This window comes from Sus scrofa, chromosome 1 (genome assembly GCF_000003025.6).
Source record: "Sus scrofa isolate TJ Tabasco breed Duroc chromosome 1, Sscrofa11.1, whole genome shotgun sequence".
Taxonomy (NCBI): domain Eukaryota; kingdom Metazoa; phylum Chordata; class Mammalia; order Artiodactyla; family Suidae; genus Sus; species Sus scrofa.
The window spans coordinates 247519514-247533411 of NC_010443.5; the positions used below are offsets into that span (position 1 = coordinate 247519514).

Genomic DNA, 13898 nt, shown 5'->3' on the forward strand with positions numbered 1-13898 from the left:
TCTCCAACTCCTATAATGTGAAACTATATCTACTCTGACTTTTCCATGCTGAGGACTTTGATGTCCCACCACATTTTCCTGAGCTGAGAGCTAGGTCTTAAGAAGGGATTTCTGAATGTGGACAGGATTCTTCTCCAAACTGAGTGGCTCTGTTCCATTTCCTATAGCCTAAGTGAAGAAGGCTAATGAATGAGAACATGTTTTTGTAACTTTGGCTCGGCCAGTTCCTTTTTGCTGATTTTTTTCTTCAGTTCCTTTTTTTAAAAATGTATTGGAACATTTGACTTACAATGTTGTTTTAGTTTCAGGTGCATAGCAAAGTGATTCAGTTTTACCTATACATATATCCACTCCTTTTCAGATTCTTTTCCCATGTAGGTTATTACAGAATATTGAGTAGAGTTTCCTGTGCTATATTGGCAATCTATTTTATATATAGTAGTGTGTATACATTAATCCCATCCTCCTAATTTATCCTCCCCACCAGAAATTTGATTTCAAAATCTGTGAGTTTGTTTCTGTATTACAAATAAGTTTTTTTGTATCATTTTTTAGATTTCACATATAAATGACATCATATGATATTTGTCTTGCCTTACTTCACTTGGTATAATAATCTCTAAGTCCATCCATGTTGCTGCAGATGGCATTATTTTGTGCTTTTTTATGGCACACTTTTTGCTATTTAATTTATATCTCGATTAGTCCTTTTGCAACAGGAACAGGCATGAAGGGAGAGAACAGAGCCACGGAGGTGGTAATGGGAAGGAGGGATCTGGAGAGAATAACAGAATGATGAGAAAAACCACATGCCCTTACTGGCCCACTTGATTTGGGAGAAGAGCCAGCCATCAAATCGGGGATCATGCTTTCATATTGCTCAATTTAGGAGATTGTGATCACATCACTGAGCAGACTGTTTTCTTCCTCTCAGAACACTTTAGAATCCAACCTTAAGAAAGGTTGAGGACATGCCATAGAGCAGTGTCTCTGAAATACCGAATGTGTAGCTCATAGTTGCAAGAATGAGAGTCGGCTCAGCTGCATTCTGTTTGAAGCTCTGCCCCTTCCTATTTTACAGTCGGTGGATCTTTCCTATCTTGGATGGTGGGTTTCTGATAAGTAACAAGATGGATTTAAATAGGTAATTTCTAACATCCTTTTAAGACAAGTCGGAACAAGAGGACCTTAACAAATACCTTATAGCTGCAAAGTATTGTAGTTCTTCGTGCCAGGGAGTCATAGGTGAGCAATAATTATGAGGTAATGCAAAACTCGAAAGCTATCCAGGGCTCATGTTAGATCATTTCTCCTAGTCACTGATCCTTGTTCAAATTCAAGAAGAAAGTATGGGACCAGCATCAAATTCTCTGTGGTCAGAGCCTCTGTTTATAGTCTCCATTATCCAATTGAAGAAAATCCCTTCCTTACCTCAGCTGTAATTGGTTTCTGGGCACTATGGTCTGCCAGTGCCATTGTTATCTTGTTCAATATGAGCTCAGGTGCAGTTTTCTGTGTATGCTTGAAGCTAACAAGACAGCTCTAGTTACCAGGAACAACTTTCCTATAAAGTAAATGGTCCCCAATATGTTCAAAGAGAAGGATTGGAATTATGAGAAATTTAGCTTCCTTGAGCTATGCTTGGGAATTACATCTTTGTGGAGTGAAACTTAATTATCTGGTAGTTTCCAGGGGTTTTCTTCCCATTAGTATCCAAATAAGCTCATACCAAACTAACTCTTCTGCAGATAACAACTATAAACTTCAAAATGGAATGTAAAAATCTAACAATCTAAAGGCTTAATAGCAAACAAACAGGCACATTTTGAAGAAAGATCCATATTTGGATAAAGAGTTATTTTCTTCTGTGTGTGTGTGAGTGTGTGTGTGTGTGTGTGTGTGTGTGTGTGTGTGTGTGTGTGTGTTGTTTTTAGCCATAAAGCAGTCTATACCATTCAGGTTGGCTAAAACATAGATATAAAAGCTGGAAGTAATCTTCTCTAGAGAGTTCAGGGCAGCCATGGGTGCTAGAAATTTGAGGGGTAAGACTAATATTGGAAAGGAGAGAACAAGAGAGAGAAGCCCTACATTCTGTGCATAGCTTTATCCAGATATCTAGTTGACCCTTGAACCATGTGTATAAAAAACAGATTACAAGGAGAATAGAGCTAATTAACTGAACTGAGATTTGAGTTACTACCCAAGAGACAGAGTTTGCATTTTGAGGTCAAGTTAATTGCCTACTTAAGGAACTAAACACTCTTTGGAAGAATATAAGAGAATCCAGATTCTCTACAATATGACATCAGCATGTCTACAATATAATCCAAATTATGCTCAGTATGTAAAGAAAGAATAGAGGAAATAAAGATGACAATAAAAATACAAAAACAAGTTTGTCTCTACTGGCATTTTTAAAAAGGCCCAGCTGATCAATTAATTTTAACTTATCTAATTAGCAAAGGTTTTTAAAATATCTATGCCAACAAAGGTATCATCTGATGTGTTTGGAGTATAAATAGAGATATATTTCTTGAAAATCAATCAGGCTAGATATATTACAATGCCTAAAACAGTTTATACCCTTTGACCCCATGATTTCACTTGTAAAAATGTATTCAGAATAATTATCAGCTGTGCAAAGAGTTTTATACAAGGCAATTCCTAAAATATTTATAATAGAATAAAAAATGTCATCTAAAATATAAGAATAAAGGGATGGTTAAAACAAATATAATAGAATAATTTATAGACATTAAATTATTACTCCTTTTTTTTTATGGCTACACCCATGGCATATGGAAATTCCCAGGCTAGGGGTCAAAACAGAGCTACAGCTGCCAGCCTACACCACAGGTGCATAAATGTAGGATCCGAGCTGCATCTGTGACCTACACCATAGCTCATGGCAATACCAGATCCTTAACCCACTGAGTGAGGCAAGGGATCAAACCTGCATCCTCATGGATCCTAGTCAGGTTTGTTAACTGCAGAGCCATGAAGGGAACTCCTAAATTATGTTTTAAATGAATATTAAAGACATAGAATTCTCAGGATATAATATTTTTTAAGCTTTTTATTTTTTCTGTTATAGTTAATTTATAATGTTTTGTCAGTTTCTGCTGTACAGCAAAGTGACCCAGTCATACATACACACACACACACACACACACACACACACACACACACACACATTGTTTTTCTCACATTATCGTCCATCATGTTCCATCACAAGTGACTGGATATAGTTCCCTGTGCTACACAGCAGGATCTCATAAGGATATAATATTGAAAGAAAATGGGAGTGTATAAAGGGGACATGCAGGTAATTTTAATTTTGTTTTTATATTTTCCCATGTTTCCCAGATTTTCTACACAGAGCATGTCTTTTATATTAAAGAAATAAGATATTTTAAAAATGTGTATCTACTATAAGCATAACAAAAGAAATTTTCAATGCTGCTCATTTGGCTGACCGTCAGCATTTTTATCTTCTTCTGTAGTTCTCCTAACCCCATACTCTTAATTCATGTGCACTTACCCTCACCTTTGTCTCTTGCAGAAGCTCTCTATTCCTGTTCAAGACTAACCATTCTGTCTGGGCCCCAGCTCCTTCCCTGCTCACATTCTTGGGGGCTTCAATTCCTTACTTATCTGGATCTCTTCTACTATCTTTAGCCTCTCCCTTTGTTCACTGCCAAATGGTCAGTGGAATCACGGTGGTCTAAGATGAATCACTGGTCTTACAAAAAACATTACAAACAACACCCGTTGTGTTTTGTTTTGTTAAGTGGAAATAATTTTGTTTGATTGTTTGATTTTGAGAGGATTCCAAATTGTAAAATGAACAATTGAGAAAATATAGAGGTTAGAAAACAGAAGCAAATATCTCTATCTGTCTCTACTCAGACATCATCCCACATTCTTTGTATTAGTAAGTGGATTTGTTCGTACCGCCTGTCTATGTTAGCATGGGTGGATGCATAGATTGCTGGGTAAATGGACAGATACTTATGGAATGAATGGGATCACACATTACAAATCAGGACCATGACTAAAATAATTCTGATGTTATTCTGGTAGAATAAACAGAATAGTTAGAAAAAACTCTTAAAAGAACATATAATGAGGGAGGAAGGTAACTTCCAGAAACCGAAATGAAATGTAATAAACTTTAATATTGAGGTGTTGCCTGATTATTCTCCACATTTTTCATATAATTTAGTATAATGCCAATATCTTTCCATGACAAAAAATATGAATCTACATCATTTTAATTGCACGTGCTTTCTACTTTATTAATGTTCTACTTATTTTTCAAAATGCTCTGTGAAGTGAATATTTAGCTTGTTTCTGATATTGTGCTATTATGAACAATGCTTTAATAAATGTCTTTCTACACATATTTTTGAAAACTTTTCTCATGATTTCTTTAAGAATCAGATTTGCTGGATCAGAGTTATGTTTTAAATTTTGATGTGAACTGGCCATTTTCTCTTCAGAAGAAGTGTGCTAATTTATATACTTCTACTAGCACTTTGTGACAGTCCTCATTTTTCTGCCTGTTTATGAACTCTTGATATTATAAAGTGTGTATATTGTTGCCAATTTAGTAGGTAAAAAATATGTTCTTGTTTAAATTTGAATACTTGATTTTGTATTGAAGTTTTGCATCCTTTCAGATACTTACTATTAATCTTTCAAATTTATTTTCATTTTCCAGTTCATATCTTTTGACCCTTTCTTTTATTTTTTAGTAATATAATACCTATGTACAGTTTAAAAGTGCCAAGGTGGGCAGTTCCTGTTGTGGCTCAGCAGTGATGAACATGACTAATATCCATGATAATTGCAAGTTCAATCCCTGGCCTTGGTCAGTGGGTTAAGGATCCGGTGTTGCCGTGAGCTGTGGTGTAGGTCGCAGACATGGCTCCAGATCCTGTGTTGCTGTGGCTGTGGTGTAGACCAGGAGCCACAGCTCTGATTCAACCCCTAGCCTGGGAACTTCCATATGCAGCAGGTATGGCCTTAAAAAGGAAGGAAGGAAGGAAGGAAGGAAGGAAGGAAGGAAGGAAAGAAGGGAGGGATGGAAGGAGGGAGGGAGGGAAGGAAGGAAGGAAGGAGAGAGAAAGAAAGAAAGAGGAAAGGTGCTGAGGAGGAAGGGAATGGGATGGACTGGATGGGGAGTTTGGTGTTGGTAGATGCAAACTATTACATTTAAAATAGGTAAGCAATGAGGTCCCACTGTACAGCACAGAGAACTATATCCAATCTCTTAGGATATAACATGGAAGATAGTATGAGAAAAAGAATGTGTATATGTGTATGACTGGGTCACTATACTGTACAGCAGAAACTGACACAACATTGTAATTCAACTATGCTTTAAGAAAAAAGTTCCACTAGGACAAATGGATTATTAGCAAAAAACAGCATTTTATCTGTCCCATATTTCTTACCCTCCCTATCCTGTTACTCAAAGGTAACTATGCTCAACTCTCATAATGATTTCTTTTGATACTTTATTTATTTAATTCTACATTTCTAAATTATATGCTTCTTTGCTACCTTTTTTGATTTTTTCAACTTCAGACATTAATTCTCCATTTCCTACTAGGTAAGAGAAAGAATTAGCTCTCCTTCCACATTCCCCTATCCCACTCTGTCCCTATAGAAGTATTTAATTCTCTCTGACCATCCTGTCAATGCAGATATATCATAATTCGGATCTAAATTTATATTCACTGTTTACATCATTGTTACATAAATATTATTCACATCTCAGTAAGGATAGCACATAGTTTAGGTTTTCTATTTGGTATAACTTTTTGTTTTGCCTCAAGTTAACAATTACGTCATTTGGGGGTTTGTACTTATTTTTCTATATACACAAATACCTATCACCAAAAATCTCTGCCAGAGTGATAAAACTTTTAGCAGCTTAAAGACTTTAGGTGGTCTGTAATTTCCTTTAAAAAAAAAAAAAATGTCTCCATCATTGTCACCACTCTCAGCTAGTTGATACTCGGGATCACTGAACAAATATCCTCCTAGGACCTCTTCTGAAATCCCCTTTGTAGCTCTGCCGTGTTTCAGCTTCTGTTTTCCTGGACCTCATTTCATCCTTTTCCCTAGTTTTGTTATAGGGCATTAATTCCAGTATAATGTTGAGGAAGCGTATGTGGAACCATTTTATTTTTGAAAACTCATATGTCTAAAAGTCTTTTTCTACCCTCACTCTCGATTGGTAATTTACTTGTATACATAACTCTAAGTTGGAAAGTATTTTTTACCCTCAGAATTTTAAAGGCCTTTTGTTCCACTCTTTGCAGCATCCAAGGTGTTATTAAAAAAAGTCCACTGATTTTCCTGATTCTTGCTCTCTTGTGCTTTTGTCTTTCTTTCTGGTCATTTTCAGAATCTTTTGTCTCTTCTTATGACACTGAAATTTCATGATGCACTGGCAAGTTCTTTTCTATTACTTGGACTGACTGGTAGGAGAAACCTCTAAGTAAATTTGTATCTGTTGGTTTTAGGAAAATTTTTGTATTATTTCTTTGATAATTTCTCTCTGTTTTCTGTCTCTCTTTTAAATATGCACATATGCTCACTCTTTCTGGAACTCCTGTTGGTTAGACCTCTTGAGTTAATCCTATAATTTCTCATATTTAATTTTTTAAAAATCTTACTGTAGTTGATTGACAATGCTTTGTTAATTTCTTCTGTACAGCAAAGGAATTCAGTTATAATATGTATTCTTATTCATATTCTTTTCCATTATTTTTAATATTTTAGCTCCCACTTTTTCTCTTTGGCCTACTGTTCTGTTTTCTAGAAAATTTTTTAGACTTTCTAGATTCTGAGAACTTCCAATTTCTCCTGGATATTTTATTTTAGCAATCACATTATCATGTTCTAGTGTTTTTTGCTTATTCGGTGCACACTCTCTTTTTATGATTTTTTTTCATGAATGCCATGTCTTTTATTGTTATGAAGATATCATAGTTTTAAGATTCTTCTTCCCCTTGTGTTATAGCTTTTCTCCTCTGTTACTTTTGGGTTCTGTCTTTCATCTTGGAATCTTTCCACTTATATCTTGTGATACTTGTCAAATTATATTTTGGAATTAGGAACTGGAATGCTAATTGAAAGATAAGTGTAGGGGCATGGGGTTAACATGCTTATGAAACAGTTTGCTGTCAAAAAAGCTTCAGATTCACTCAACTTTTTGAGCTCTATACTAAGATTTTTAAAAATATTATTGACATTTCTCATTTGTGTTGTCTCTTCTGATACTCTTTTTGTTTTCAGGTCCATATTTTTTCATTTCTTTATAGCCATTTTACTGGATTTCCTAGTGGGAACCAAGATAAATGTATGTGTTCAAGCTGTGATGCTTAACTGGAAATCTATGTCCACTTTTTTCCCATTGAGATGTTATTCTGTGTCATATCATTTTAATAATTCTATACATATTATAATATTTATTTGAACATGCTTTCTTTTATTGTTTTTTTATTTTCTCAATTATTCTGTGCAAAATTTTAATCTTTATATACTCAAATTTCTTAAGTATATCATGTTTAGAAAAAAAGTATTCATTCTAAAATATTCATTCCAAAATATGTTTTTGATGTATTTTATAATTTTCCTAATATTTAAACTTTTAACTCTGTAATTTTGAATTGTGACATGGATATAAATTTATTTTGTAATAAATGGAAACTGAAGCAACAACTGGGATAAATCCCACCTAGTTGTGGTGTATGATCTTTTTTATGTGTTGTTGGATTCGGTTGGCTAGTATTTTGTTGAGAATTTTTGCATCTATGTTCATCAAAGATATTGGCTGATAGGTTTCTTTTTTGGTGGTGTCTTTGTCTGGTTTTGGAATTAGGGTGATGGAAGTGTCACAGAATGTCTTTAGGAGTGTTCCTTCTTCTTCAACCTTTTGAAAAAGTTTAAGGAGGATGGGTATAAGTTCCTCTTTGTATGTTTGGTAGAATTTGCCTGTGAAGCCATCTGGTCCTGGACTTTTATTTGTAGGGAGTGTTTTTATGACATGTTCAATTTCATTTCCAGTGATTGGTCTGTTCAGTTCATCTATTTCTACTTGATTCAGTTTTGGCAGGCCAGGAGTCTCTAGAAAGTTGTCCATTTCTTCCAGGTTGTCAAATTTGTTGGCATACAATTGTTCATAGTATTCTCTCATGGTTTTTTGTATTTCTGTAGTATCCACTGTGACTTCTCCTTTTTCCTTTCTTATTTTGTTTATTTGGGTTTTTTCTTTTCTCTTCTTGGTGAGTCTAGCCAGAGGTTTGTCAATTCTCTTACCAAAGTGGGTATAAGGGAACATACCTTAACATAATAAAAGCCATTTATAACAAACCCACAGCAAAGATAACACTCAGTGGAGAAAAGCTGAAAGCCTTCCCACCAAAATCTGGAACCAGACAAGGATGCCCACTCTCACCACTGTTATTCAATATAGTACTAGAGTCCTAGCCACAACACTGAGGCAAACAAAAGAAATAAAATGCATTGAAATAGGAAGAGAAGAGGTAAAACAGTCACTGTATGCAGATGAGATGATACTTTAAATAGAAAACCCTAAGGACTCAACCCAGAAACTACATGAACTGATCAACAAATTCAGCAAAGTAGCAGGATATAAGATTAACATTCAGAAATAAGTTGCATTTCTGTATACTAACAATGAAATATTAGAAAAGGAATACAGAAATATAATACCTTTTTGAATTGCACCCCAGAAAATCAAATACCTGGGAATACACCTGACCAAGGAGTTAGAAGACTTATATGATGAGAGCTATAAAACATTCATCAAGGAAATTAAAGAAGATGTAAAGAAATGGGAAGATATTCTATGCTCCTTGTTTTGAAAAATTAATATTGTAAAAATGGCCATACTACCCAAAGCAATCTATAGATTCAATGCAATCCCTATCAAATTACCCATCACATTTTTCACAGAACTAGAACAAACCATCCAAAAATTTATATGGAACAGCAATTCTGAAGAACAAAAACCAAGCAGGAGGCATAACTCTCCCAGGCTCCAGGCAATATTACAAAGCCACAGTCACCAAGACAGTGTGGTACTGGTATGAAAACAGACATACAGACCAATGAGACAGAATAGAGAACCCAGAAATAAACCCACACACCTATGGTCAATTAATCTTTGACAAAGGAGGCAAGAACATAAAATTTCTTTTGAAGACAGTCTTTTCATCAAGTATTGCTGGGAAACCTGGACAGCTGCATGCAAATCAATGAAACTAGAACATAACCTCACACCATGCACAAAAATAAACTCAACGTGGCTTAAAGACTTAAATATAAGACAAGACGCCATCAAACTCCTAGAAAAGAACATAGGCAAAACATTCTCTGACATCAACCTTACAAATATTTTCTCAGGTCAGTCTCCCAAAACAACAGAAATGAAAGCAAAAATAAACCAATGGGACATAATCAAACTGACAAGCTTTTGCACAGCAAACACCAAAAAGAAAACAAAAAGACAACTTACAGAATAGGAGAAAATAGTTTCAAATGATGCGACTGACAAGGGCTTCATCTCTAGAATATGCAAACAATTTATACAACTTAACAGCAAAAAAACCAACAACCCAATTGAAAAATGGGCAAAAGACCTGAACAGACATTTCTTCAAGGAAGATGTACAGATGGCCAACAAGCATATGAAAAAATTGCTCAACATCACTGATTATTAGAGAAATGCAAATCAAAACTACCATGAGATACCACCTCACACCAGTCAGAATGGCCATCATTAAGAAGTCCACAAATAACAAGTGCTGGAGGGGGTGTGGAGAAAAGAGAACCCTCCTACACTGTTGTTGGGATTGTAGCCTGGTACAACCATTATGAAGAACAGTATGGAGGTACCTTAGATAACTATACATAGAACTACCATATGACCCAGAAATCCCACTCTTGGGTATATATCCAGACAAAACTTTCCTTAAAAAAGACACATGCACCCGCATGTTCATTGCAGCCCTATTCATAATAGCCAAGACATGGAAACAACCCAAATTTCCTTCAACAGATGATTGGATTAGGATGATGTGTTATATATACACAATGGAATACTATTCAGCCATAAAAAATAACAAAATAATGCCATTTGTAGCAATATGGATGGAACCAGAGACTCTCATACTGAGTGAAGTAAGTTAGAAAGAGAAATACAAATACCATATGATATCACTCATATCTGGAATCTAATATAAGGCACAACGGAACCTTTCCACAGAAAAGAAAGTCATGGACTTGGAGAATAGACTTGTGGTTGCCAAGGGGGAGGAAGTAGGGTGGATGGGGAGCTTGGGGTTAATAGATGCAAACTGTTGCCTTTGGAATGGATTAGCAATGAGATCCTGCTGTGTAGCACTGGGAATTATGTCTAGTCACTTATGATGGAGAGTGATAATGTGAGAAAATAGAATGTGTACATGTATGTGTAAGTGGGTCACCATGCTGTACAGTAGAAAATTGACAGAACAGTGTAAACCAGCTATAATGGAGAAAAATAAAAATCATTATACAAAAAAAATAAAGCAACATCTGCTAATTTTTCTTACCAATCTCATATCTGTATAATATTTTACATCCTCATAATTTTGGATCAATTTATAGATTCTCTGTACATGCCCATTTCTGGATCTGTATTACAATTTAAAGATTTTCATTTTGTAGTACATTTTGATATCTTCAATGGCAAGTGTCCCCACTCTTTGGTCTTCTCCATTATGTGTTTTTTCATGGCTCCCAGTGGTATCTTTTGGAAATGAAATTCATATCAATTTTCAATTTTGAAAAAACTTCATTGCAATTTTTATAGTCTGTATAGTATTTTAGATTAATTTGAGAGATAATTCATATCCTTACTTATTTTAGTCTTCTTATCTAGAAACCTGAGTGTCTCAGAAAATATTCACATTTTATTTCATAGTTTTCTTTATAGAGTTCCTGTACATTTCTTCCATAAGATGTAATTTTATTCCAGCTATTATGTATCTACATGAAACTCATAGATTTTCAAATTTGCTTACCTTTTTTAATTCTATCATCCTAATGTCTTTGAACAGTTATAGTTAATTTTTCTATATTTTATTTATCATTCAATAAATATTTCAATTTTTACTATGTTCCAAACTAGTCTTAGACATTCTTTCCATCATGTTAAATAAGAAGGTACATGGTGCTCACCCTTGGATAGATAATTATATCATTCTCAAATGATGGTTACATTTTCCTTTCCAATATTATTTTTCTTATTCATTTTCATTATTCTGTTGATTAAGATCTCCAATCTGATATTGAAAAACAGTAAGGATAAGCTTCATCTTTTATCTTACCTATAACATTTAAAAAAATATGTCTAATATTTAACATTAGGTGTGATGTTTGCTGCTAGAGTCTGATTTTTCAAAACTCTATCATGTTAAGGAATTTTCCTTCTGCATTCTGTTTATAAAAGGTTTACTACAGAGCTACCATAATCAAAACAGCATGGTACTAGCACAAAAACAAAAATATAGATCAGTGGAACAGGATAGAAAGCCTCAAAATAAGCCCAAGCACCTAAGGTCAATTAATCTATGACAAAGCTGGCAAAAATATACAGTAGGAGAAAGACAGTCTCTTCAATAAGTGGTGCTGGACAAACTGACAGCTACATGTAAAAGAATAAAATTAAAATATTCTCTCACACCATGCATAAAAATAAACCCAAAATGGATTAAGGACCTAAATGTAAGATCAGCTACTCTAAAAACTCCTAGAGAAAAACATGGGCATCATCTTTGACATCAATCACAGCAATATCTAGCAATATTCCAGAAGATTTGATCCACTCCTAGAGTAATGAAAATAAAAACAGGAATAAACCAATGGGACCTAATTAAACTTAACATCCTTTGCATACCAGAGGAAACCACACACACACACACACACACACACACACACACACACACTACAACCCACAGAATGGGATAAAATCTTTGCAAAAGAAGTAATTGACAAGGGATTAATCTCAAAAATATATAAACATGTCATTGAGCTTTATGTCAAAAAAAATCAAAAAATGGGCAGGAGAACTAAATAGACATTTTTACACAGAAGACAGACAGATGGCAAAAAAACACATGAAAATATGCTCAACTTCAGTAGTTGTTAGAGAAATGCAAGTCAAAACTGCAATGAGCTATCACCTCACACCAGTAAAAATAGCCATCTTTAATAAGACTACAAACAATAAATGCTGGAGAGGGTGTAGAGAAAAGGCAATCCTCCTACATTCCTGGTGGGAATGCAAATTGGTGCAACCACTGTGGAGGTTCTTTAAAAAATTAAATATAGAACTACCCTATCATCCAGCAATTCCACTCCTATGTATATATGTGGAGAAAACTATAATTTGAAAAGATACATACACCCCATAGTGTTCATTGCAGCACTACTTACAATAGCCAAGACATGTAAACAACCTAAATGCCCATCAACAGAGGATTGTATAAGGAAGATGTGGTATGCATATACAATGGAATATTATTCAGCCATAAAAAATATTGAATTATGTCATTTGCAGCAACATGTATGGACCTAGAGATTATATTGACTGAAGTCAGACAGAGAAAGACAAATTTCATATATCACTCATATATTGAATCTAATTTAAAGTGATACAAAATAACTTATTTATAAAACAGAAAGAAACTCACAAACTCACAGATTTCAAAACTAATCTTATGATTTCCATAGGTGAAACCACTGCGAGGAGGGAAAAATTCAGAGTATGGGAGTAACATATACCTACTATGAAATGATGACTAACAAGAACCTACTGTATAGGACAGGAAAATCTGCTCAGTAGTTTGTAATAACCTATATGGGAAGAAATAATGCATATATTTATATGTATGACTGATGCACTTTACGTACACCTGAAACTAATACACTCCAATAAATTTTTAAAAATAAAAGCTTTGTAATCACCAAAATGTTGAAATTCATTTCAGCCCATTTAATTGCTAATATAATTAACATGTTAAACCAGTCTTGAATTCCTAGAACAAGCCCCACTTGGTAATTTAAAATTGTTCTATTTTTATCTTGCTTGACAGAATCTAATAATGTTTTAGTTAGGATTCTTTTATCTATAGGAATAAAAAGATTGATATATAGGTTTCTCTTACTGTGGTCTTTTTGAGTTTTGATATTAAAATTATGCTAATATTAAAATTATGCTAATCTCAAAGTGAATGGGAAAGTTTCCCATTGCTGCTTATGTTTTTCTCTCTTTTATTTTTTATTTTTTTTGTCTTTTTGCCATTTCTTGGGCCACTCCCACGGCATATGGAGGTTCCCAGGCTAGGGGTCGAATTGGAGCCATAGCCGTCAGCCTACGCCAGAGCCACAGCAATGCGGGGTCCAAGCCACATCTGTGACCTACACCACAGCTCACAGCAATGCTGGATCCTTAACCCACTGAGCAGGGCCAGGGATTCAACCCGCAACCTCATGGTTCCTAGTCGGATTCGTTAACCACTGAGCCGTGACGGGAACTCCACTGTTTATGTTTTTAAGACACTTATTTAAGAATTTTTTTAAAAACAGGGTAATTTTCTTGCCTTTGAAAGTTTGAAAGAATTCACAGTCAAATTAGCCAGATTTTTTTCTTTAGTGAGTGACATCTCTTTGACACCTGTTCCATTTTATTTATGGTTACTAATTATTTAAGAACCAACTTGGGAATGTACTTTTCCCTTCAAAATCATCCATCTGTTTCAATAATTGTACTGGAGTAAAGCAGAATTTATTATTCATTTGTGAGTTGAAATATC

The 13898-nt window shown here is 34.6% G+C and overlaps 1 long non-coding RNA gene across 8 annotated transcripts in view; it reads left to right on the plus strand.

The window, feature by feature from the left end:
* LOC110256021 overlaps positions 1 to 13898 on the plus strand; it is a 533154-nt gene that overhangs the window by 386803 nt on the left and 132453 nt on the right. The window lies entirely within an intron of this gene.